The following is a 26,788-nucleotide window of genomic DNA, read 5'->3' as shown; positions in this document are numbered from 1 at the left end:
ATGAATCATAATAATAATACATTTTATTTATATAGCGCCTTTCCCATGCTCAAGGCTTTTCACAGAGTCTTAGAAAAAAAAAAACAGCAGGCGTCCTGGACGGGTATTGCCTGAACTTAGTCAATCCTTTTTTTTATTGCAGCCCAGCCGGGTAAGGGATTGATTTCTGTCCTGGTCAGGACACCCGTCCATCCTCTGGGGCATCTACAGGCAGAAGTACATAATAAAGAAGAACAGCTGCCTCAAATATATCAAATATTGAAATCACAAATATTGTAAATCGCAAAAGCACAAGCAAAACACAAGTAAACTTCCCACTCCCCAGCACAGTTGAAATGAACCACCAGGAACTGTGGGAGAACTGTGGAGGGCAGTTCCTATTGGTGATTGACAGGTGGCTCCGCCTCTTGGTATCAAAAAGTCTGAATTAGTGTAAGCACCCTAGATTTGGGGTGTTCATAAGAAATGTAATGATTTACTTCATGAGGAAGAAGTACATAATAAACAAAATGCTTAAAGTCTAAATATTCTTAAGTGTAATAGAAATTTGTCTGATTAGTCATAGAGGGCTAGATCCCTAATAAAGGATCAAAAATCATATCATATTTATAATCAAGATTTTGAAATAGTCTGAAACCGTACTGCACATGCTTAGGTTTAAGATGTGTCATTTTTAACCTTGTGGCTCTTAGTTAGAGGGCTAGGACCACCAGTAAAGAATTGAACGTCAAAATTATGATCGTATTCGTTATCAGCAAGCTTAAAATTGTGTACACCCCACATGCTGATATTACCAATCCTTATTTTTTAATAGTCTTGTGGAAAGGGTAAACTTTGACCCATCCTGTCCCATTAGTGGATGAGCCCCTCCCTGGATGTTATAAACTGGAAGTCCCAAAGCATAAAATTCCCAATAAATAATACTGAAGGGGGATTTACCATCCATACCCTAGCTAGAAATAAGGGCAAAGCTCCGTGGAGCACAAATGACCAAAAGGAGTTGCCTGAAAAGGGTTAGGCAATCCAAGGCGAACGCGTCCAAATCACAAAATCCAAAGTGGAGTCAAAAAACACAACACAGGTTCAAAAAATCCACAAAATCGCCAATAGCACATGAAAAAGCTCAAGAACCCACTACTCCCAGAGATGACCACCATTCCTGAAGGAACTAAGGGAGACCCTTGCCTTTATTGGGCTGAAACCACCCAAGAGCCTTGTGGACCACCATATAGAATATCTATCTATCTATCTATCTATCTATCTATCTATCTATCTATCTATCTATCTATCTATCTATCTATCTATCTATCTATCTTGAGAAAATTACTATTCATCCATTCAGAAACACATGTAAGACATTCTGTTAGTGAAACAACAGAGTCGGGGTCATCAGGGGCTATTGATAAATACAGCTGCGTGTCATCAGCATTGCTATGGTAACTCACGTTATGCCCTGAGATGATCTGAACTAACGGAAGCATGTAGATCGAAAAGAGCAGCGGACCCAGGATAGAGCCTTGTGGACCACCATATAGAATATCATGTGCCTTTGAAGTATAAATATAACAACTAACAAAGAATTTTTTACCCACCAGGTAGGACTTAAACCAATTTAAGACACTGCCAGAGAAGCCCACCCATTGACTAAGGTGATTTCTAAGAATGTTGTGATCAATGGTATCAAATGCGGCACTCAGATCTAAGAGGATGAGAACAGATAAATGGCCTCTGTCTGCATTGACCCTGCAAGTCATTTACTACTTTAACGAGTGCAGTTTCTGTGCTGTGATTTGTTCTGAAACCCGACTGAAACTTATCTAGAATAGCAGGTTTATTGAGGTGGTCATTTATTTGCATAATGGCTGCTTTCTCTAGGATTTTACTTAAGAAAGGCAGGTTAGAGATGGGTCTAAAATTTTCAAAATAAGAGGAGTCCAGATTATTTTTCTTGAGCAGGGGTTTAACTATAGTAGTCTTAAGACAGTCTGGGAAGACCCCCGTATCTAATGATGAGTTTACTATGTCAAGAATGCTATGAATCAGCACACCCGATACTTCTTTGAAAAAACTTTGAAAAAAGCAATATGATTTGTGAGTTTTTTTTGTAAGCTTTAACAGTTGTAATCTGTTTTATTGTGTACCTTAGTATGGCTTACTGTACATTAGTGTCACTACTGTGAGGATTTGTGAGCGTCACCACTTTATGATGTCCATTTTCTCAGGACTGGTGTAAAACAGCTCGATTGTGTAGCTGTACTCTGTCAGCCGGTGTTGCCGTTTTAATTTGTGTCAAAACCGAAATTGCTTCATTTAATAGCACAAAGCAGTTTCTACTTTCAGGCGTACGTTACATTTTAATCATCTTCCTTCAGAGAGTTGTCTTGGAAAAGTAAGCAGGTCCACATTTTTACTCATATTTATGTACTATTACTACTACTACCCACACCGCCCACATTCCATTCCCACAATTGATTTTATTGTTGCTAACTTATAGTGGCAGCGATTAAAAAGGTTATTACAAATTTCATTTAGAGAGCCTGTTTGTTTGTCACCAGCGTATGATCTGATAGTGACGCGGTCCCACCTCAGGCCTTCAGCAAGCTGGCTACGCCACCGGGTCACAGCACACTCTGATGGTTAGAGCTGGACTCGTCACTGGCCATCCTTGTTGATGATGTGGAAGGAGTTGTTGATGAAGTAAGGATGGTGTCCGTGGGGCGGTGTTTGACTGGCAGTTGGAGGGAAAACTCAAATCAAAAATTGGTTCAGGACATTAGCTTTGTCCACATCCCCTTCTGGCATTTGAGCCCAGGATCAATTTCATTTTAATTAATTCATTTTTGTATGAAATATTCTACCATTCAAAAAGCCGCTTGATTTAAGCCAGGCTGCTGATTTCAATGCAACATATTTTTCCTGTCCAGAGATTGTTCCTGGCCTGCTCCCAACTGCTTGCTGGTATGGACTCCAGCTTTGGCGGGACCCTTTTCTGGATAACAGAGTTTAGTCCGATGGATGAACATCTTTGGAATATTCTACTCTGCTTGCTCTTTGGTCTTTTACTTGATTCACTTCTGCTTTGTTACAATGCTTTGCTTCTTAAATAAAAAGAAAGGCCAGGCAGTCATATGTTACAATTTGTATGAAAATGCAGGGGAGAATCATATACAGTGAAGGTCTGCACGATCGATTACTAATTATTGATTATATTGGCTGCACACTACAATGATACAAGAGGATATAAAAACAAATGACATTCAGTGTCTGGGACCAGTGGTAGGCCATTTGATCCGCACACATTCCCATGAAGAATACAGAGACATTTCCATTAAGTCTGACGCTGAAACATTATCTAAAAAATCGATAGCCGAATGGGTACACAGCGCATCAGCGGTGCTGAATCCTCATTAACGACTGAAAACCCCAAAGGCTGCACTCGAGAAATTATATAAAAACAAAACGTTGCGAGTGTAAAATGGCCCAGGATGATAAGAACGCAGCTCTTTGTGTTTTAGTGTAATACTGTTAGGATGAAAAGAAAATAATAATTAGATGTTACTACAAACTTCATTTAGGAATGACAGGTCAAACAACAAAGAAAAGTTGGGAGACAAACCGGGGTCATCCTTATAATGTGTCCAAAGCAAAATCACACCTTTAGGTGACAAGGAAATGGCCACTCGGGCACAATAACAAACAGTACAATAAGTACACTGTCACTTATATTGGGAGGAGCTAAGCGCCCTCACTGGGCACTATCTATCTATCTATCTATCTATCTATCTATCTATCTATCTATCTATCTATCTATCTATCTATCTATCTATCTATCTATCTATCTATCTATCTATATATTGCCTTTCCTATCTATCTATCTATCTATCTATCTATCTATCTATCTATCTATCTATCTATCTATCTATCTATCTATCTATTGTAGATGGCATATGGGATGGACGCGATCCTGCCCAGGAGAGGAGATGGTACCTTACCGGAATGGGAGGCTCCTGGTGGACAGACAAATGTCCCAGCCAAGGGAGACAAAGGTACCAGACCTGAAAAGGACTTCAGAGGAGGATGAATGGATATACCACCAAGGATTCCCATACCCTGGCGGGAAGCCCCAGGCAATTAGAAGGGTGTCCCGACCGGACATGTTTGAAAACCTTCCCTGGCCAAGATAAGATAGATAGATAGATAGATAGATAGATAGATAGATAGATAGATAGATAGATAGATAGATAGATAGATAGATAGATAGATAGATAGATACTTTATTAATCCCAAGGGGAAATTCACAAAATAATAGATAAAAGAATAGGACAGGGAAGGAATGTCTCTAAGGAGTGTTTATTACCCCGAGGTGCTAGATGGCAGCAGCCCTCCATATCAGCACCCATTTGGGAACCAGCAGGGAATGCTGGGAAATGTTGTCCATCAGAACAGCCATGCTGGGGCACGTGGGTACTGCAAGAGGGTACTGGAGGGAGATGTACTATCTATCTATCTATCTATCTATCTATCTATCTATCTATCTATCTAATCTTGCCCACTATACTAAATCTATCTATCTATCTATCTATCTATCTATCTATCTATCTATCTATCTATCTATCTATCTATCTATCTATCTAATCTTGCCCACTATACTAAATCTATCTATCTATCTATCTATCTATCTATCTATCTATCTATCTATCTATCTATCTATCTATCTATCTATCTATCTATCTATCTAATCTTGCCCACTATACTAAATCTATCTATCTATCTATCTATCTATCTAGCCTTGAGTGATCAGCGCTGACCAAATAATGACACATATTAATCAATTGTAAGGAGTTTTCCACCATTGGAGTAAAGTCCTTAAGTAGTGACAAAGCCAGTGATCTACAGCAAAAAGTAAAGTAAACAAACAAATATTGGGGACGTGAATTATCTGGAATTGGATTGAAATGCACTACCAACGCTATCTTTTGTAACATTAAATCAGATTAAAAAGTAAATTGAGGCATTTTTTGTCTTTGGTTTCTATGCAACATTACTGTCTGTTTTTAATATATTTTAATGTACAAATGCTAGCACTATCCAACTCATCAATAAACATGAGGACTGTGCTTTATTTCTCATTTCTGCGTTTAGTTCCTCTTCTTTCTTAATTGTGTCAAGATTGTGACTATGTATTCAAATGACTTTCCAGGACAAAGCAAAAGGGATCAAGAGAAAAGGTTATGATGGTGACCCAGGTACTCAGGTAGACCCCCAGTGGGACTTGGACAGCAGACAGGCTTTGGCAGATTTGTGGCAGTTGACATTCAGTGTCAGTAAATGTAAAGAATTACACTTAGAAAATTAAAATGTGGGGCTTGATACACAACGTGAGGTCTGAAAATCGAGAGTACACCTTATGAAAAGGATTTAGGAGTCATAGTGGACTCTAAGCTATCGACTTCCCGTCAGTGTTCAGTGCATTTTAGGGTGGTCTTAACAACTGTGACAGATACGGGGCGATGTCATCCCCTTGAACCCTCAGATCAGACGGCAAACACCAGGTAAAAGTCCAAATATAATTTTTATTTGAACAAATATGTGCACAAAGCACCCTCCACTCCACTATACTCATATAATAAACAATCAAATCCACAATAACAATAATCCTCCACTCCCAGATGCGTTGCCACCCTGCCACCCGGCTCAGTTCAACTCTGGGATCACCCACAGTCCTTTATATAGTCTATGACTCAGAAGTGCTTTCGATCCCTCAGTCCACATGACTTCCTAGCACTTCCGGGTCAGATCAAAAGTCCTCTTCTTCATCCCGGAAGTACGTCATTTCCCCTGTCTCTGTGACTAAGACATACTTCCGGGTAATAGGACACGTAACAGTCCTGGGGCCTCCCTGCAGCGTCCTCTTGGGGCCCCTATGGTATCCAGCAGGTCTGAGGATGAAAACTCCAAAGTCCATAATTCCCTGCTGGCATTCGGGTCACCTCCATGCTGCAGGGAGGGCACCACCTGGCGTCCTGGAGGTACTGGCCGGGTTGACTGGCCGGCCATAGTCCACACAGCATTATAGGCCCATGGGCAAAGCAGTGCACTGGTGCCCCTACCTACACAACCACTCAGCAAGTCACAACATACATAGATTAGCATGGGGCCCCTATGCTCGTGGGACAACTGCCCAGCATGCCTATGTGTTAAGATGGCCCTGGTGCATTTAGGACTGAAGCCAGGAAGCTCTTCCTTACCCACAGAGTTTTGGGAATTTACAGCCAATGATAGAGTCACAGATTTGAAGCACAAACCTTCACCAACCTGTAAGAAGTGTCTTGATGAGACATTGGGATGGCTTAGAAATTAGCATCAATCAAGGGTGGGCAGCAGTTGCTGCAAGTTTTTGTTCCCACCCAGTCACTTAATGAGAAGTCATTTATTGCTTTATCATCTGCATTATTGCTGATGAAGCACTTATTGCTAAAGTGACATTCTGATGCTTCATTTTAGTGGTCTCGCTTGTTAAGCACCACCCCCGGCCAAAACCCACCCATAATTGCTTATTTGAGTCTTAAACAGTTGCATTCCCTGTTTTTAATGGCTCCTTATTAGCAATATGATGCAAAGTGATAGGATGCCTGAGGAGTGGAGAAGATGTGGACTGGTGCCGATTTTTAAGAATAAGGGGGATGTGCAGGACTGCAGTAACTACAGGGGGATAAAATTGATAGAAAGTTATAGGAAAGAGTAGTGGAAGAAGGAGGTGATGATCAGTGAGCAGCAGTGTGGTGTCATGTCAGGAAAGAGCACCACAGATGTGACGTTTGCTCTGAGGGTCTTGATGAGAAGGCCAGAAGGAGTTGCATTGTGTCTTTGTGGACCTGGAGAAAGCACATGACAGGGTGACTGAGAGGAGCTGTGTTACTGTATGAGGAAGTCGGGAGTGGCAGAGAAGTACATAAGAGTGATACAGGATATGTACGAGGGAAGTGTGACCGTGATGAGGTCTGCGGTAGGAGTGACGGAGGTGGGATTACATCAGGCATTGGCTCCTGAAGAGGTGGAGATCTGCTCTAGAGAGGAGAGGAATAAAGGTCAGTAGGACCACCAAAACAGAATACATGTGTGTGAATTAGAGGGAGGTCAGTGGAATGGTGAGGATGAAGGGAGTGGAGTTGGTGAAGGTGATTGAGTTTAAATACTTGGGATCAGCAGTATAGAGTAATGGGGAGTGTAGAAGAGAAGTGAAGAAGAGAGTGCAGGCAGGGGTGGAGTGGGTGGAGAAGAGTGTCAGGAGTGATTGGTGACACCAGCGAGAGTGAAAGGGAAGGTCTACAGGACGGTAGTAAGACCAGCTATGTGATATGGCTTGGAGACGGTGGCACAGGAGACAGAGCTGGAGGTGGCAGAGTTAAAGATGCTAAGATTTGCATTGGGTGTGACGAGGATGGACAGGATTAGAAATGAGGACATTAGAGGGTCAGCTCAGGTTGGACAGTTGGGAAACAAAATCAGAGAGGCGAGACTGTGTTATTTTGGACATGTGCAGAGGAGAGATGCCGGGTATATTGGGAGAAGGGTGCTAAGGATAGAGCAGCCAGGTAAGAGGAGAAGATTAAGGCCTAAGAGAAGATTTATGGATGTGGTGAGAGAGGACATGCAGGTGATGGGTGTGACAGAGCAAGATGGAGAGGACAAGAGGTTATGGAGCAAGATGATCAGCTGCAGTGACCCCTAACAGGAGCAGCCATAAGAAGAAGAAGATTAGCAATAAGATGCAAATGACAAAGGAGTCAGCAGTTTCTTTGTCTGATGTGTTTCCATGTACACCTGTGTAAATTCATCAGGCACTATCTGGTGTATGCGACAGACTGAAAATGATCCGTTTTAGGCTTCATATCATTTGGATGATATCCTTGGAAAGGAAAAAAAATCTACGACATAACATTGCAGACTAACAAGCCCTAAAATTAAATAACGGCTGAGACGGACATGGATTGACTTCTAATTAATCAACTGGGCTGGAATGAAAAAATTCAGCCTACCAGCAGCGACGTTGCCCACCACTGGCTTAAACAAATGAGCGACAAATGGACTGAATTGTCGTTTGTCAGATTTCCTCCCTTCTGCCAATTACCTCAGGATCTGACCACATCAACGGAGACTGGTAAATCATTTATATGAAGCAAAGCCATGGCCACCAACACGGACAGATAGAGTAGGCACCATCCATGTCTCGAGGGGGAAAAGTCTATCCAGCTGCCCACCCCCAATTCCGCATCACAGATGTGTGCCAGTCTTCAAGAGGGAAAGCCCCCCAAACACACCTAATGAATTTCACAAGCAGTCGCCAGTGCAGTGAAGTCCAAGAGGGGGTGTCGTCAGTTTCACAAACGCTGCAATCTCCAGAGGGTGGGAATGTCAATTTCAGGTGTGGTGAAAGGTGAAGATCCCATCGGATCATTGATTGGACATGTAAAGGTGGGCGCACTGCACCCACACATGTTTGTGAGTTCACCGATCTCCATGGGAGGCCGCTACTCACCTGTCGACTTAACTTACATTCAGGAACAGAACAAACTCCAAGGACGACTGTCTCTTCAATGCCATTTATGACTCATGGGAAACTTGCATCCAAGTGTGTTTATGGGGTACAATGTACCCTCAAGCCAGCCCTAACCACACTTAGAAACTGCAAGGTGCTAAGTGTGTGGTGTGTGTCAGTGAAGCCGCAGCATTATGTCCATCTATAATCAAAATTCACTGCTGAGATACAGAAAAAAAACAGAGCCCAGCCGGGCAGCTTCAGTCCCAAGGCAGGAGCCGACCCTGAATTGGGAGTGAAGAGGGGGTGTCAGGAGCTTCTGTAGCTTCAGTGATTCTGTGTTCTCCCTTTGTTCATCCCTCCCTTGGGTCCCTGTGCAGTGAGTGTTATTGAATTTTATTTCTCTATTTCAAGCTGTCATATTATGTTCTGGGGGTTGCCATAGCAATTTGCTTTCACAATGTAGAGCTTCATTCTGCGAATAATGATTTTCACATGTCAGGCATGGGGGATTTTTTTTTCCTCTTTTGATTTTTGTCCTTGATATTTATATTTTTATGGAATTTGTATTATGTTTATTGCTTACAAAAGCAGAGGTGATCTTTAAGCTCTTTAAAAAATAATTGCAAATTGATTAAAAACTATTCAAATGCTTAAAAAAAGATCCATTATGTCAATTCTTCAGGAAATATACTTTATCTGTTTATTCAGTAAAGAAACAGATGAAAAGCTCATGTTACATATGGATTACAAGATACCTCAAAGAAGAAGAAGAAATGATGATGATGATGATGATGAAAAGGCCATGACTGAAACAGTGAGACAAGCATTAGGAAAAAATCCAAAACGTCATTAATTAGAAAGATTTTATAAGATTGAATACAAACACTTAAATAAGCCTTGAATGGTTTTCAAGCACACCTTAACTTCAGCGAGTGCATCTGAGTCAGCAAAAAGCATAGAGAAGACACCATAGACAGGCCTTTAAATGACGGGCCGAGAACAAAAGTCGAGTAGTTGGGCAGTCTGTTGATAGCCTTAAATTTCACACATAGACAGACATACTTAAAAGTGAAAGGCACTGTAAGAGATAGAGAGAAATAAAAGGCACTATATAAGATAGATGGGAATGAAAGACGAACACAAGACATATATGAAAAGCATTATATGATAGAAAGATAGATATTCATTTTATCATAGTAGGCAGGATAGATAGATAGATTGAAAGGCACTATATAATAGATAGATGGATAGAGTGAAAGGCACTATATGATAGATAGATAGATAGATAGATAGATAGATAGATAGATAGATAGATAGATAGATAGATAGATAGATAGTGCTACTCATGCATGCCTGGGGTTCATCATTCTAGCTTTCATAAAATAAGCAGTAACCACTCTGCAGTTCATTGAGGTTGTCTCAATAGGCCTCTAGACCCCACCCACAGCCCCCATAGTAAGTCCCGCCCCCTCTGATCAGATACCATAAAACTGGACGAGCCGTGAAAGGTACTGTCTCACTGTGACCAACGGATCATAAAGAACAGAAGTCCAGTGTGATTGCATCCTTTAAGCTGAACTGGAGAAACTGTTTTTTAGGCTGCTATAGTTAATATTTTTCAAGATTGATATTAATCAGGGCTGCCCAGTTGGTGCCCCAGCTCTCCTATTTAGGTATGAAAGGCATTATTTTAGTAACTGTATGTAGATAAAAATGCACCATAGCTGACTGCTGATAGGAAAGTTTCTACTGAATGTAAATAACATGACGTAGATTGATCATGACTGACTTCTGTTGATTATTTATGATGTGCAACACTAACAACAGCATTGACAAAATAATAACTTCATTTATTAGAAACAAATTGACACGAATTATTACAAGCACTAATATAATTCAGCTACATTCTTAAATGATTCTTCACATCAATAATGCATTTGACCAAGCAAGAAGTGTGAAAATAATGCTACGAATGAGTGTTTAAATAATGGACCTGAAGGGATGAAGTTGATAGATATTTATTTTAGTGTAGTAGGCAGGATAGATAGATAGATAGATAGATAGATAGATAGATAGATAGATAGATAGATAGATAGATAGATAGATAGATAGATAGATAGATAGATAGATAGATAGATAATAATAACTCAATGAGGTGTAAACAGAAATGTGTGACAGACCATTAATTATTCTCTTTGGATACAGATGCCAACTTTTTCCCTTGTTCTTTTAGATTTTTCTCTATAAAGTCTAATTTTGGTAAAAATGGAAGTGCAAAGAGACAAAGGACAGGCTGGGTGTGAGAAATGAGTCTAGGAACTTGGCTGTCTCACTTTGACAGCGTAATAAAAAGGAAGTGCTAAACAGGTATTTGTAGATGTTGGAGGAGGCAGATGAAGGTGTGAAAGTCAGCAATCTAACAATTACTCCAGACGACTGCAGTTTTTACTTTCACAGGAAAGTGAGGATCAGCCTGGTCTCCAATGGCCGATTGAATGTGAGATAGCACTCGAGCTTAGGGGTCAGTACGGTCAAATTTTTGCGCTCAGAATAGACTCAGAAGCTGATTTCCATATTTCCTGCTGGCTGATTCTTTCAAATGAATGAATGCTTTGTCAGAAATTCTTAGGGAAAGACTGATGCCGAAGTCCAATGAGGGGATGTCAGAGGTGTCTTGTGTGCCCTGAGATCATAGTTATAAAAAAGAGGCACACACTAACAATCCCACATCCTTTACTTCATATGGCACCCCATGCCAAGATGCTTTAGATATACAGATACATCTTATGTGTGTTTACTGATGTGCATTATCAGCTGGGTGAACCGAACCAAACCACTAAGGTTCACCGGGTGGGACGATGGCTTCGTATGTCCAAGAACTTTGATTATCTGATGTTAAACAAGAGGTGATAACACTTAAAAAAAGGTGAATACCAAGGAGAAACCACATAAAATGGCCAATAGTATTCCTTGCAGAATCAGGTGAACAGGAACAAATCCTAGATGGGTAGTTAATTTAAGTAACCTAGCGCATACGCACACACACACACACACAAACACAAATATATTTGAAATGATTAATAAAAAATATTAATAGAAGTAATACAGTATGATGGCATTGTCTTTATTTTCAAGTCTCTGAAGTGAGTCTTCTGTTCATTTGTGAGGTCACTATGCACTTGTCCTCCAGACTTATTTAGCAGACAGGTATGTTCTCTCCATCATGTATTTACTTATATTGAAGGTTAAAGCCTTGTAATTAATTTTTTGGCATTGCCTTCATATTTTAAAAAGCCTCGTACGAGTGCAATCAATGAAGTCTACATTTGCTGTGGTGACTTATGCTCTCCATGTACGTAATTAAATAAGCGGTGCGCGGAGGAGCTGCTGGTCCTCTCCTGATTGTTTCCCCAACGTGACGTCACACAGACACAGAGAGAACGTGCAAACTCTTCACAGACAGCAGGCTGATTCAGGACTTGGTGTACCTGTGAGGCAGCAGCAGCACCAACCACTGTGTCACCATGCCACCCATACTGTGAAATGACATTGGCTTTAATGAAGATGACCACCTTACAATAATAACTCAATGAGGTGTAAACAGAAATGTGTGACAGACCATTAATTATTCTCTTTGGATACAGATGCCAACTTTTTCCCTTGTTTTTTTTAGATTTTTCTCTATAAAGTCTAATTTTGGTAAAAATGGAAGTGCAAAGAGACAAAGGACAGGCTGGGTGTGAGAAATGAGTCTAGGAACTTGGCTGTCTCACTTTGACAGCGTAATAAAAAGGAAGTGCTAAACAGGTATTTGTAGATGTTGGAGGAGGCAGATGAAGGTGTGAAAGTCAGCAATCTAACAATTACTCCAGACGACTGCAGTTTTTACTTTCACAGGAAAGTGAGGATCAGCCTGGTCTCCAATGGCCGATTGAATGTGAGATAGCACTCGAGCTTAGGGGTCAGTACGGTCAAATTTTTGCGCTCAGAATAGACTCAGAAGCTGATTTCCATATTTCCTGCTGGCTGATTCTTTCAAATGAATGAATGCTTTGTCAGAAATTCTTAGGGAAAGACTGATGCCGAAGTCCAATGAGGGGATGTCAGAGGTGTCTTGTGTGCCCTGAGATCATAGTTATAAAAAAGAGGCACACTTAAAAAAAGTTGAATACCAAGGAGACACCAAATAAAATGGCCAATAGTATGAAAAAACCCTACAAGAGTGAGGATTACAGCCAACCCCTGGCTTGTGAACAAAAAGGACAAGAAAAGATCTTAATAAATCAAAGGTTTATTTCCAAATAATAGAAAAATTAAGAAAGAATGCTCAACGCAGAAATCAGAGATGAAAGGAGATGGCTCAAAAGGCAATCCTACACATCAACAACATTTATTTATCTAGCACATTTTCATGCAACTGATGGAGCTCAAAGTGCTTTACAAGATGAAGAAAAAAATGAAAAATATAAAAATAAGATTAGGCAATACTAAGTAACAAAGAATAAAGTAAGGTCCGATGACCAGGTTGACAGGGAAAAATAAAAGAAAACTCCATAGGGCTGGAGAAAGAAAACAAAATCTGCAGGGGTTCTGAGGCCTCAAGACCACCCAGCCCCCTTAACATCAATGATCTCAATCAGTCCTCATGGTTTTCAGGCTTCACATGGAAGAATTTGATGATGATGGTCATGTGGACCTCTGGCCTTCAATCCATCAATGTAGAGACTGTATGGTGCCCTGATCAGGTGGTGATGGCGCAGATTACCACCACAGAAAGCTGGAACAAGAACAGCAGAGAATAGTAGGAGTTAGCTACACCAGACGAGTCCAGATACGCGGTCCAGAGAAACAATCCAAGAATGGAGCGAGTATACTGCAAAAACCCAGAAAAACTGAACAGAAAATATTTTTTGCAAATACTCCAATAGAATAAATGATCTCCTGCTCCTGAGCCTTCTCAGCCCGACTTAAACAGCCAGAGGGTAGAGTGTGATTCTCCACCCCCAGGCCTATGGGCATTGCCACTTCACTTGAGTATAATTAGATCATAACCGAGGATGGACTATGGCAAGTCAGGGCACAACAGTAAGTTAATGGTGTTAAATGTAAAAGTGTACATTTATTCATATAAACTGTGAAAAAAATAACAGGACAACATTAAAGTTTTGGGGCACCTTGAAGACCAAGCCCCTATAATTTTACATTTACTTATTTGGCCGACACTTTTATCCAAGGACACTAACAACACTCATGATACAGTTGGTTCCATTTCTTTTGGTTTTCCAATTGGAGCACAGGTAGGTCATGTGACTTGCTCAGGTTCACACAGTGTCATTAGTGGGACTTAAACCCAAAACCTCAGGGTTTGACGTCCAAAACCTTAACCACTACACCACACTGCCTGCCTTAAATTTTATTTTATTTTTTTCAATTCATTCTAAGCAATAAATTGAAAGAAGGGCAGCATGGTGGCGCAGTGGTAGCGCTGCTGCCTCACAGTATCGAGCCCTGGGTTCGCTTCCCGGGTACTCCCTGCGTGGAGTTTGCATGTTCTCCCCGTGGGTTTCGTCCGGGTGCTCTGGTTTCCTCCCACAGTCCAAAGACTTGCAGGTTATGTGCATTGGCGATCCTAAATTGTGCTTGGTGTGTGTCCTGCGGTGGGCTGGCGCCCTGGGCAAATGAATGAATTGAAAGAAACGCATTTTATGATGCAAAAACTAGTCATCCTGATTTCCGTCTTAGGTAGACTGACTAGGATGGTGGCTCCTCCGAGTTTAAGGCATTCTGGGAAGAGGAGGTGGGTCCAGGTGGTGATGTCAGGTGGAAGGTGTCAATCATCCTTTCTGCAGAAGGGGAAGAACGGAGGTCATTAGTACACAGTGCCACCTCCAGTCTCGATGGAGATTTACCGTCACCCAAGCCTTCATGCTCTTTCCCGTGCGCACACACGTGACACAATAAACACGGTCTGAAAAGCGTTGGTCAAGTAACGGTTTTTAAAACTAAAGTGACTCAAGGAAGTTAAAATCCAATAAATAAACTGACTGACAGTTTAAACAGGAATCAGCTTGTCCCATTTTGTTCCTGCCGTGCACCCTGTGCTGGTTGGGATTGGCTCCAGTGGACCCCCGTGACCCTGTGTTAGGATATGGAGGGTTGGAAAATGACTGACTGACTGACTGGCCTTACTACAATAGACAGGTTGGAATCCCCAAACCTTCTTCTTTGTTTTGTCTCCTTTACACTGTGCTACCTGTCTAAGATGGGTTGAAATCTAAGTACCCAATGTAGACTTCGGCATATTTGCTGTGTATCATCTATTGCAATGCATTAATGCATGCACAGGTCGGCCCTTGGCCGTTTGTCATCAATAATTAAATTGAAATTATTTTGTGAGTCTTGCAACCTTTTCCAGCAGCCATACCACAAGAGTACATCCACCTGAAGCTGAACATGTTCAGGCCCAGACAGTACAGCCATCAGCCCTTGTGGCAGCCCAGTGACGCAGTACTCCAGGGGCTGCTGGGATTTGCAGTCCATTTAACTCTTTGAGGGCTGAATGTTTTTAACAGGCAATTCACTTTTCTGAAAAGTACACAAAGCAAAGGTTTCACATGTTGCTGTGGTTGCTGTCGGCGCCTGTTCAGGGTCTCTGGTGCCTGTGTAGGGGGGCAGCTCAAAGGCTCTGGCTGCCTGACTGTCTTCATATGGCAGTGCAACACAATCTGGTTTGTACCTCTTGTCATCGTAAGTGGCGATCCTCCCATCGGTGCATCAGCTACACAAGCGCGTTCAGTACCACGATCAGCTGGGGACCGACCGATCAGCTGATGCCGGTACCTCACTTTCGTTTTCGATCTCCACCTTCAGATCACTTGCATCAAAATCGGACTCCGAGTCGGCAATAATGCGCAAAACGTCATGCACCGACTATTTTGCTTTGTGCATTCGCTTTGGTCTCTTGCCAGACGTCGATGCCATTTTAGAGGTTGTTTGCTCTTCGCCACTCGCGCGTGCGCAGGGAATTGAGGTCAAACCAATGAAGCTGACTTTCCTTCTAGCAAAGACAGCCAAACTGAAACAAAGCAGCAAGTTTTACGGCTGATTACCCTGAATTTCGACAAAAGTCGACATCCACCCTGACAGAGTTAAGTAGCAGAACTTCAGTGTTGTCTGCAGTTTTCCACAACAACTACAATAATAATACAATGGTGCCTCGGTTTGCGAGCATAATTCATTCCGGAAACGTGCTTGTAATCCAAAGCACTCGTATATCAAAGCGAATTTCCCCATAAGAAATAATGGAAACTCAGATGATTCGTTTCACAACCTACAAATATTTATATAAAAATGATTAATACAAAATCTTCACTCTAACTAACGGAATTCCTGCTATCTGTTGGCTCACTGGAACCTTTTTCTTTTTTTGCGACTTTAACAAGGAAAAGCTGCAATGACAGTCGCTTTTGCCTGAAGATTCACTACACTTGGACACAAAATAAAAAAATGCTTTACACACTGTAAGGTTTCTATACTCTTTTGGGATTCCCCTCCAATGGGACAACATGCAGAAGAGCGTCCTGAAGCAACCGCAAGGCTCCCAAGCGCTGTAGCAGTTCGCCATAAAAGTGAATCAGAAAAGATTGCGGTCGTGCTACAAATGCCTGCTGTCAGTTGGGTGATGCAAGGATCATTATAAATGCAAGAGCACACTATTACTTAGCCACCAACCTGGTCACGACCCTGCCTGGCTGCTGTGTCTTTATTTAGGAGAGCAGTAGATCCCACTACAATAAATAACCGTGTACAATAATAACCGCGCTGTTTCTGTTTCACGCTGAATAAAGCTGGTTTTGCTAAAATACTGAGACTCAGCCTTTTGTTCTGGGGTACATGACAGGGACTCACACGTCACAGCACACACACACACGTGGTCACCATGCTATAGTAAACAGTATACGCTCTGTGGGGAACAGCCCGAACACAGACAGGTAGACATCGTTATATGCACCACAACACGTTTATATTTACAAGACTGTGACACACAACCCAGTGCCGCAGCACCCATCACCCCCAAGTCCAGGCCTCACAATGCCTCCTCTCTCCTCTGTCTTCTTCCACTCGGCTCCAGCCCCTGAATGGAGGGAGGCAGCCCCTTTTATCCCCACCCGGTCGAGCTCTTACGCCGGCACTCCCCAGAGTGGTGGAAGTACCAGCTGCGCAACGGGAAGCACTCCGGGTGTCCCTGGTCTTCTTCCCCACAGCACTTCCGGGTGTGGCCAGGGCTCCTCAGGCATTGCGGCACCCCCTGGCGGTGACCACGGGCCTTTATAGGGTTGAGCTTCCAAGCTCCGTCCCCATGGTCCCCAAAGCCACCAGGGTGGTCGCCACCTTGTGGTCTGGAGGAGCCACAAGCCCTCCTCCAGTCCTCCTGGGCGTCCCGGCTGGGGGTGCTTGCCACAGCTCATACGGATGTTGACAAGATGAGAGAGGCATGCCGACTGAGAACGAGCATGGGAGACGATTACCCACAATCCCCATGTGACGCTCGGCAGACAAAGTGTATACATACTACTCGTATTGCAAGAGCTCGCTTGTTTATCAAGTTAAACTTTATTAAAACTTTCAGATCGTCTTGCAAAACACTCACAAACCAAGTTACTCGCAATCCAAGGTTTCACTGTAATAATAAATCTTTACATTTCTATAGCACTTTTTCTCACTACTCAAAGCTCTTCAGTGAGTCAGAAGCCACTTCACCCACCACTAATGTGTAACATGCAGCTGGATGATGTGGCGGCAGCCATTTTTTGTGCCAGTATGCTCACCATACATTAGCTGTTTAGTGGTAAAGGAGTGCGAGAGATAGTTAGTCACTTAGAGACAGGGGAGGATTTGGGGGCCAGAATGACTAGGCCATGGTGGGCAACTTCAGGCTACACCCTACTCTTTACAAAGGATGCCCAAGGAACTTTAATAACCACAGAGAGTAGGACCTCAGTTTTACGTCTCATCGGAAGGGTGGCACTATTTTTACAACACAGTGTCCCCTTGTCACTGCACTGTGGGCATTGGGATCCACATTCAGAACACAAGGTAAGCACCCCGTGCTGGCCTCACCAACTCCTTGTTCACCAGTAACCCAATCTTCTGCTAGATGGTCTCCCATCCAAATGCTGGCCAGGCCTGAACAGGCTTAGCTTCAGGTGGATCTTCAGGTCTTCTGAACTGCAGGTGGTAAATCCACACGGCCCCCACTTCTGTCGACTCAAGTTGGCTTTTCTTCCTATCGCCCAGTTTGGTCTCCATCTTGATTTGCATTATCGTTTGCGGTACGACGGCTGCTGCTGCCCTTCAGCCTGCGCTCACTATGTGGTAACTCATTAGCGACTGGTGCTTTAATGAGGAGGAGCCACTGCGCCCGCTGCTCCCCTCGGAATCGAGAGGTGACCTTTTGAACGTCTCTGTTTTCATTCCAGCCATTTGCTTGTGCCTTCACACTCACACACACACACACACATGTACAAGAGACTGGCAGCCTAGCTAATGCTGTTTTATGCTCCCAGTGGCAAATTTCTGAACATTGCATTCATTTTTGCTGTCAGAAAATCGGGATGCCACTGGCAGAATGAATCCTGACGGATAGAATGTTAGACTTTGTGTTCCCATGGCAACTGGGCTGAGGAGCAAGGGGCCCTGGTCAACTCTGATTTTGTAAGCTGGAGGCCTGCCTTGAAGAAGCGGGCGAGCGATGACGTGAAAAGTTTAGGAAATACACGGCGCGAGCAAATTAGAGAGGTGAATCCATGCATGAAAATAAAGATAACAAGAAGTTGGGGGAGGAGGGGACAGGGAGGCGGGGGTCTTCACAGCTGCTCGAGCCAAGATTCTCATAATGGGGCCTCAACACGTGAATGAAAAGTTGCATTTTATTTTTGATAAGTCGACAAAGCGACAAGTCGCCTAATGATACCCCGCCTAGGCGCTGCATCGATTAAGTGTGGCGTGGTGAGAAGCTCCCATGGTGGCACAGGAGTGTAACGTGAAAACCTAAAAGACTTAAACAGAAATGTGGTCAGGGGGGACGAGTTGGAATAACACACTAATGAGCAAGATGGAGGGTGACCTGAGGAGACCTGAGAGGTGTCAGCTCTCAGACTGGGGTGAAAAGTTCCATTTTGGAAATCCCTTTGACAAATTATTGAATAAACCAATGAAACGGGTGGACCTGTGGTCCTAAAATAAAAAACAAATCAAAACCAATTTAAAGATAAGAAGCTGTTGATACTTGTTTTGTTTTCTAAATGGTTACTTCTTACAGCTCCTCATGTTAGTACAGCAACATGGGCTAGCTGATATCAAAAATGAAATAACAGTTTAAATGAAAAAATGTAATCATTTGAGGTGTTTTGATGCCTCCTGGATGCCAAGTCCAACCAGCAGGTCTCATGTGGAATGGAAAAACCTTTTTCAAATTTTAGTTTTTGGAGTTACTAGGTCTTTCTTGATGTTATAATGTAGTGGTGATGGCCAGAAGTATGTCTTTATTCCGGTCATAGCACGATGGAAGAAGCTACTATGTGCACAGTATTTTACATACTGCAAGGCAAAAACCTAGAAACTCCACTGACCAATGAGGAAAGACCGCTTGCCAATGAAAACACCAGATTCCGATCATGTGATTTAAATGGCAGGTGGTGTTGATTCATGAAAAAAAAAAACAATATTGTGTACATGAAGCTCGGGAAAAATGAAATCTGGAGATCATTAATTACAGGGGCAACATTATTTTCTCAATTTTTCAAAAACTTGAAAGATGTGACACACTAGATTTTTCAATAGTTGGTGAGAGGTGACCTCAGGTCAGATCCACGGGACCCTCAGCTGGCATGGGAAATTCTTGGTATCGGTTCGAAGAGGTGAGAAGGAATTTTGCTTAGACTGTTACCCCTCAAGACCCAAACCTGGATAAGCAGCAGGAATTGAATTGATGGATGGATGGATGGATGGGTGTAGACCACCAATATAATGAAGATCTTGGTTAAGAATTCTGACACATGAGCACCATGTGCTGAGGGAGTATCAGTTATGGGTTCCTATTAGTGTAAAAGATAAGAAGCTGTTGATACTTTTTATGTTTTCTAAATTGTTACTTATTACAGTTCATCTATAAGTTATAGTGTAAGTCATTTATTACTTGTGGTTGATCATAGAGTGAAAGCTAAACATGGGCTACCAGAGGCTATGTGAGGTAAAAATGAAATAATTGCGTTAAAAAAATTACCCAGTTAAGGGTTAGTTTGGGCTAATTAGGATACCTACTGGATACCACCTTGGAGAGCTTTTTCAGGCATGTCCAAACAGGAGGTGACTTCAGGGCAGACCTAAGGGACACTCTTTCAGGTGGCATGGGAATTCCTTGGTATCCCCCTGGTGGAGTTGGAGGAGGTGATGGGCAGAAGGGACTTTTATAATTCTGCTACCCTGAAGACTGAGATGAAGAAAAAGAGCAGAAACTAGATAGATAGATAGATAGATAGATAGATAGATAGATAGATAGATAGATAGATAGATAGATAGATAGATCGTGTCCCACACGTGCAAGTAGGAAGTAGCTAAAGGGTCTGAGTAAGAGTAATAAAACATCTGACCAGGGGCGGTGGAGTGCACTGAATGTCTTTCTCAGTTTCCTACAGACCTTTCCAGGGAAATCCTGCAAGGTTCTGGTGCCTCAGAAGGCATCACTTCTGGAGCCGGCCCCTTGGCTGGCGTCACTTTTGAAGCCAGCCCCTTTGCTGACATCACTCCCGAAGCCGGCCCCTTTGCTGACATCACTTCTTGTTCCGGCCATTTTGATGACATCAGTTCCTCTACAGGCCTTTAAAGCCTCCATCTTGGGCTACTATAGTCAGTTCTGTTTTGGACTCTGTGATACGCACATCATGCTACTTATTTCAAACCCTTTTGCAGCTGGGAAAAACAATGTACAGGTGGCTGCCCCAAACCTTTATGATGTCTTGGACTCTGGATTGTCACACTAGATAGATAGATAGATAGATAGATAGATAGATAGATAGATAGATAGATAGATAGATAGATAGATAGATAGATAGATAGATAGATAGATAGATAGATAGATAGATAGGAAAGGCACTATATGATAGATAGATAGATAGATAGATAGATAGGAAAGGCACTATATGATAGATAGATAGATAGATAGATAGATAGATAGATAGATAGATAGATAGATAGATAGATAGATAGATAGATAGATAGATAGATAGATAGATAGATAGATGTAGTCCACCAGCATAATGATGTTCATGGTTAAGAATTCTGAGCACATTTGCAGTGTGTCCCCGGGGGGTTATTAGTTAGAGGCTCCTATGTTATTACTTGTGGTTGCTCATATACAGCACATTGAACATGGACTTGATGAGACACAAATAATTGCTTTAATGAAAAAAACAGAACCAGCTGAGGTGGCTCGGGTGCTACCTGATTAGAATACCTCTTGGACGCTTCCTTGGGGAGGTGTATCAGGCATGTCCAACTAGGAGATGACCTCAGGTCAGACCCAGGGCATGCTTTCTCTTCTGGTATGAGAATGCCTAGGTAGCCCCTCTGGAGTAGGTGACGAGGAGAAGGGACTTTGCTTAGACTGTTACATCACCCCACCACCACCAAAGACCTTGACCCAGATAAGCAGCAGGTCATCCTGCTTTGATTTTGGTCATCCTCAAATTTTCCTGATGTCTCAGATTCTTGTTTTTCAGCCTCATGATGGCTACTTTGACTTTCATTGCCACAGCTCTTGTCCTCAAGTTGACCAAATGGCAACTCCAGACTCCAAAGGGGAGAAGCAACCTGAGGTATCTGATGACGCCATGACACACACCTGAGGAATCACAAACACCTGGGACGCCAATTGTCCCAAACATTATGGTGCCTTGAAATTTGGGGGCGACTTGTAGAAGAAGTATTATGTGACCAAACTAAATTGCAAATTTGAATCCTATTATGTGATATCATCTACTCTTGCATTCTGCATTGTACTTGTAATAATTCTGTTGTACTATTATTGAGGATGACCTGTGTTCTGTTCTGGGTATTGTATTGTATTGACCCCCTTTTTTGACACCTACTGCACACCCAACCTACCTGGAAAGGAGTTTCTCTTGGAACTGTCTTTCCCAAGGTTTCTTCCATTTTTTTCCCCCCTACAAGGGTTTTTTTTGGGAGGTTTTCCTTGTCTTCTTAGAGAGTCAAGGCTGGGGGGCTGTCAAAGGCGAGGTCTGTTAAAGCCCATTGTGGCACTCCTTGTTAGTGATTTTGGGCTTTACAAAAATAAATTGTATTGTAAATCTGCAAATCTGTGTTCACATTAATCACAAGTCTGAATGGTTTGATTTGTAATAAACTGTGGGGCAGACAGGTATATCAAAGAAAATATGTGTCTTTGTCCCAAACATAGAGGGCACTGTTTGTGTCTTCACGACCTCCACATTGTCACCATCAATGAGAACCAGGAGCAGAGTGGGCTTGGCCCTTCTAATTATTTCAGTTGTCTTGTTGACTGCAGGTGGTCGCTCACTCCTCACAGTTCTTCACTAGCGCCTCTGTACTCGTTCTCCTGCCCACCCCCTGTCCACAGGCACATCTACGGCTTTGTCATTGTCATTCTTCAAATAAGCTGATTTGGTCTGAGGTGTTAACAGGAAGGCAGCCATCCTCCCAGATGTCCTGCTTCTCCACAGGCGCTCCTCACGTGGAGGCCCCAGCAGATTCATCTCAAAGAAAGGGGCAACGGGATGGAGGTGATGCCCCGCAAAGATCTAAATCAATCCTTTACACAAAAGAGAAAAGGTGAGTAAAAGACTCAATAAAGAAACACCTTAGGAGAGAAATCCATTTTTAAGTAGGACTCGCCGGAGCAGGAAAGAAAAGATGGCTGTCCCATGCGGTCTTGTTGTTGTTGTGATGCTGAATATTCAACTGGAGATCAAATCGATTACGTGCTATTTCTGAGGTACGTGTTGGTGTTTTACGCTGGGCATGCCGCCTATAAAATAAAAGGCTTTAGAAGAAGCTTAAATAAAGTCGGCATGTGGCGCCTTTGAATGAAACAGTCACATCATTGACGTAGTACAGTTTTTATTATGTTATGTACTGGCCGGAGCTTATTTTTAATTTACAACTCTGTAGAATTTCTTGTTTATTTTCCTCTCCTTGAGAATTATAAGACGTTACAGAATTCATGTCTGTCATCTCTAGTTATGCAGAAAAACTGTTTAGGGGCTGTGCCCGCGTTTGGGAATGACCAGTCTGCAAACAGCCATAAAGAAAATTTGGGATGCCAACCGAGTCGTCCCTTTTATTTGTCTGCGGAGAATCAAATTTACTTACAAAGAAAACAGTGCCCTTCGACATCATCCTGAGGGAAATAAGAAAAACAAAGTCGGGTGAATCTCGTTGTCTCCTTCTGGGACGCCCCGTCTTTCATGGTGGCTCGTCAAATGCCTTCCCCTGAATTCTTCCTGGCACTTTGGGGGAAGAAGGAGATGATATAGTGAGTGACAGCAACCCCTCTTGTCCCGGCGGGTTATTCCACACCTCAAACAGAGCCTGTGAGGAGCTCCTGTGACAAGCAAGTGTAACATGGCCTTAAAATATTTTCACGTTTGTTTAGAAACAAGCGCCATGGGGCTGTCAGCATGAATGTCACCATTCGAGATCATTCAGATCTACAGTCCGGTCCGTAAGTAAGGACAGTGACACAATTTACACAACTCTGGCTCTCTATCCCACCACAATGGATTTATTTCCATGTTCTGTCACATTACAAACAGAAATTCAATCGGACCGTTTGATTTACACAACTTGCCAACTAAAACTGCCCTCTTTCATCACTTTCTGGACTTTGGACCTTTTGATTCATCAGGTACAGTATGTTAGCAGTACTTGGGGCGTTACTGGTGGCTGGTCTCATTGATAATTGTGTCTCCTGGAGGTAGGGGGCAATGCCGGTCACCCACCTGGGATGTCTTGCACAGGCAGCATGTAAATGTCCCATTGAATTCCAAATAGGGAGAACAATCGAAAGTATAAAACTTTCACAAATATTGGGAAGCATCATTGACATCACCATCAGCCACGGACACCTCCATCAACTCCTCCATACCCATCCGACCTCCAGTGAGAACAATACCTATTGATAGAAGAGGTTGTCTCCATAGTCACATCCTAAGTTTTCAGTGTCAGGGGACCGTAAAACATCGAGATCCATCGAAAACCAGAGATCGAAATTTTTGACAAATCGAAAAGCTTTCACTCCTTCCCCATAGATGATAACTTATGGTGGGGGAGGATGCAAAGCAATAACCTCATATTTGAAATCTAAAATGATACCTTACATGCTTATATTTAATTTTATATTATATTTATATAATATAATATATATTATATTATTTAATTTTATATTTAAAATTTACCATTTTTAATTTTCCCTGGGCTAGGACCACCGGTAAAGCATCAGATATCAAACTTATGATCATATTTGTGATCAGGAACCTCAACATTTCATGAAATGACACTCCACATGCTGATATTACTGATCCCCATTTTTATCAAGTTTTGTTTAAAGAAGTCATATTTCACCCCTTGTATTCTGCTGATCCTGTCTTAAAACGTCTTGGTTTAGACGATACTTGAAGTCCAGCCCTGTTTCATCACTTTCTGGATTTTGAACCTTTTGATTCATCAGGTATGTTATCAGTACGTGGGGCGTTACTGGTGGCTGGTCTCATTGATAACTGTGTCTCCTGGATGTAGAGGAGCAATGCCGGCCACCCACTTGGGATGTCTTGCACAGGGAGCATGTAAATGTCCCGTTGAATTCCAAATAGGGAGAACAATCGAAAGTATAAAACTTTCACAAATATTGGGAAGCATCATTGACATCACCATTAGCCACGGACACCTCCATCAACTCCTCCATACCCATCTGACCTCCAGCAAGACCATTCCCTTTCACAGACAATACCTAATGATAGAAGAGGTTGTCTCCATAGTCACATCCTAAGTTTTTGGTGTCAGGGGACCATAAAACGTCGAGATCCATCAAAAACCAGAGATTGAAATTTTTGACGAATCGACAGCTTTCACTCCTTCCCCATAGATAATAGATTATGGTGGGGGAGGATGCAAAGCAATAACCTCTTATTCAAAATCTAAAACGATACCTCATGTGCTTATATTTAAAATTGGTCATTTTTTATCTTCTGGGAGTAACTCTTAAAGGGCTAGGACCACAGATAAAGCATCAGATATCAAACTTGTGATCATACTGGTGATCAGGAACCTCAAAATTGCATGAAATGACACTCCACGTGCCAATTTTACTGATCGCCTTTTTTTTCCAAGGCAGCACATAAATGTCTCATTGAATTCCAAAAAGCGATAACAATCGAAAGTATAAAACTTTCACAAATTTCATCAGCATCATTGACATCACCATCAGCCATTAACACCTCCATCAACTCCTCCATACCCATCGGACCTCCAGCGAGTCCATTCCCTTTCATAGACAATACCTAATGATAGAAGAGGTTGTCTCCATAGTCACATCCTAAGTTTTCAGTGTCAGGGGACCGTAAAACATCGAGATCCATCAAAAACCAGAGATCGAAATTTTTGACAAATCGACAAGCTTTCACTCCTTCCCCATAGATGATAACTTATGGTGGGGGAGGATGCAAAGCAATAACCTCATATTTGAAATCTAAAATGATACCTTACATGCTTATATTTAATTTTATATTATATTTATATAATTTAATATATATTATTTAATTTTATATTATATTTATATAATTTAATATATTATATATTTAAAATTTGCCATTTTTAATTTTCCCTGAGTGACTCTTAGAGGGCTAGGACCACCGGTAAAGCATCAGATATCAAACTTATGATCAGGAACCTCAAAATTGCATGAAACGACAGTCCACATCCCTCTATTACTGATCCCTATTTTTTCCAAGTTTTGTTAAAAGGAGTCCTTTTTCCACCCTCGTATCTCGTTGATCCAATTTTAAAGCTTCTCCCTCAAAGACGATACTTGAAGTCCAGCCCTGTTTCATCACTTTCTGGATTTTCGAGCTTTTGATCCATCAGGTATGTTAGCAGTACGTGGGGCGTTACTGGTGGCTGGTCTCATTAATAACTGTGTCTCCTGGATGTAGAGGGGCAGTGCCAGTCACCCACCTGGAATGTCCTGCACAGCAAGCACGTAAATGTCCCATTGAATTCCAAAAAGCGATAACAATCGAAAGTATAAAACTTTCACAAATATTGGGAAGCATCATTGACATCACCATCAGCCATGAACACTTCCATCAACTCCTCCATACCCATCTGACCTCCAGCAAGACCATTCCCTTTCACAGACAATACCTAATGAGAGAGGAGGTTATCTCCGTAGTCACATCCTAAGTTTTCGGTGTCAGAGGAACGTAAAACGCTGAGATCCATCAAAACCAGAGATCGAAATTTTTGACGAATCGAAAAGCTTTCACTCCTTCCCCATAGATAATAGCTTATGATGGGGGAGGATGCAAAGCAATAACCTCAAATATGAAATCTAAAACAATATCTCACATGCTTTGTGAATTTCCCCTTGGGATTAATAAAGTATCTATCTATCTATCTATCTATCTATCTATCTATCTATCTATCTATCTATCTATATTTAAAATCTGTCATTTTTTATCTTCTGGGAGTGACTCTTAATAAATCATCAGATATCAAACTTGTGATCATATTTGTGATTAGGAACCTCAAAATTGCATGAAATGACACTCCATATGCCGATTTTATTGATTGCCAGTTTTTTCCAAGGCAGCCTGTAAATGTCCAATTGAATTCCAAAAAGCGATAACAATCAAAAGTATAAAACTTTAATATCGGGGAAGCATCATTGGCATCACCATCAGCCATGAACACTTCCATCAACTCCTCCATACCCATCTGACCTCCAGCGAGACCATTCCCTTTCACAGACAATACCTAATGAGAGAGGAGGTTATTTAACTCATCCTAAGTTTTCGGTGTCAGAGGAACGTAAAACGCTGAGATCCATCAAAACCAGAGATCGAAATTTTTGACGAATCGAAAAGCTTTCACTCCTTCCCCATAGATAATAGCTTATGATGGGGAATGATGCAAAGCAATAACCTCAAATAT

This window comes from Polypterus senegalus, chromosome 13 (assembly GCF_016835505.1).
Source record: "Polypterus senegalus isolate Bchr_013 chromosome 13, ASM1683550v1, whole genome shotgun sequence".
Classification (NCBI taxonomy): Eukaryota; Metazoa; Chordata; class Cladistia; order Polypteriformes; family Polypteridae; genus Polypterus; species Polypterus senegalus.
This window is presented reverse-complemented; position numbering follows the sequence as displayed.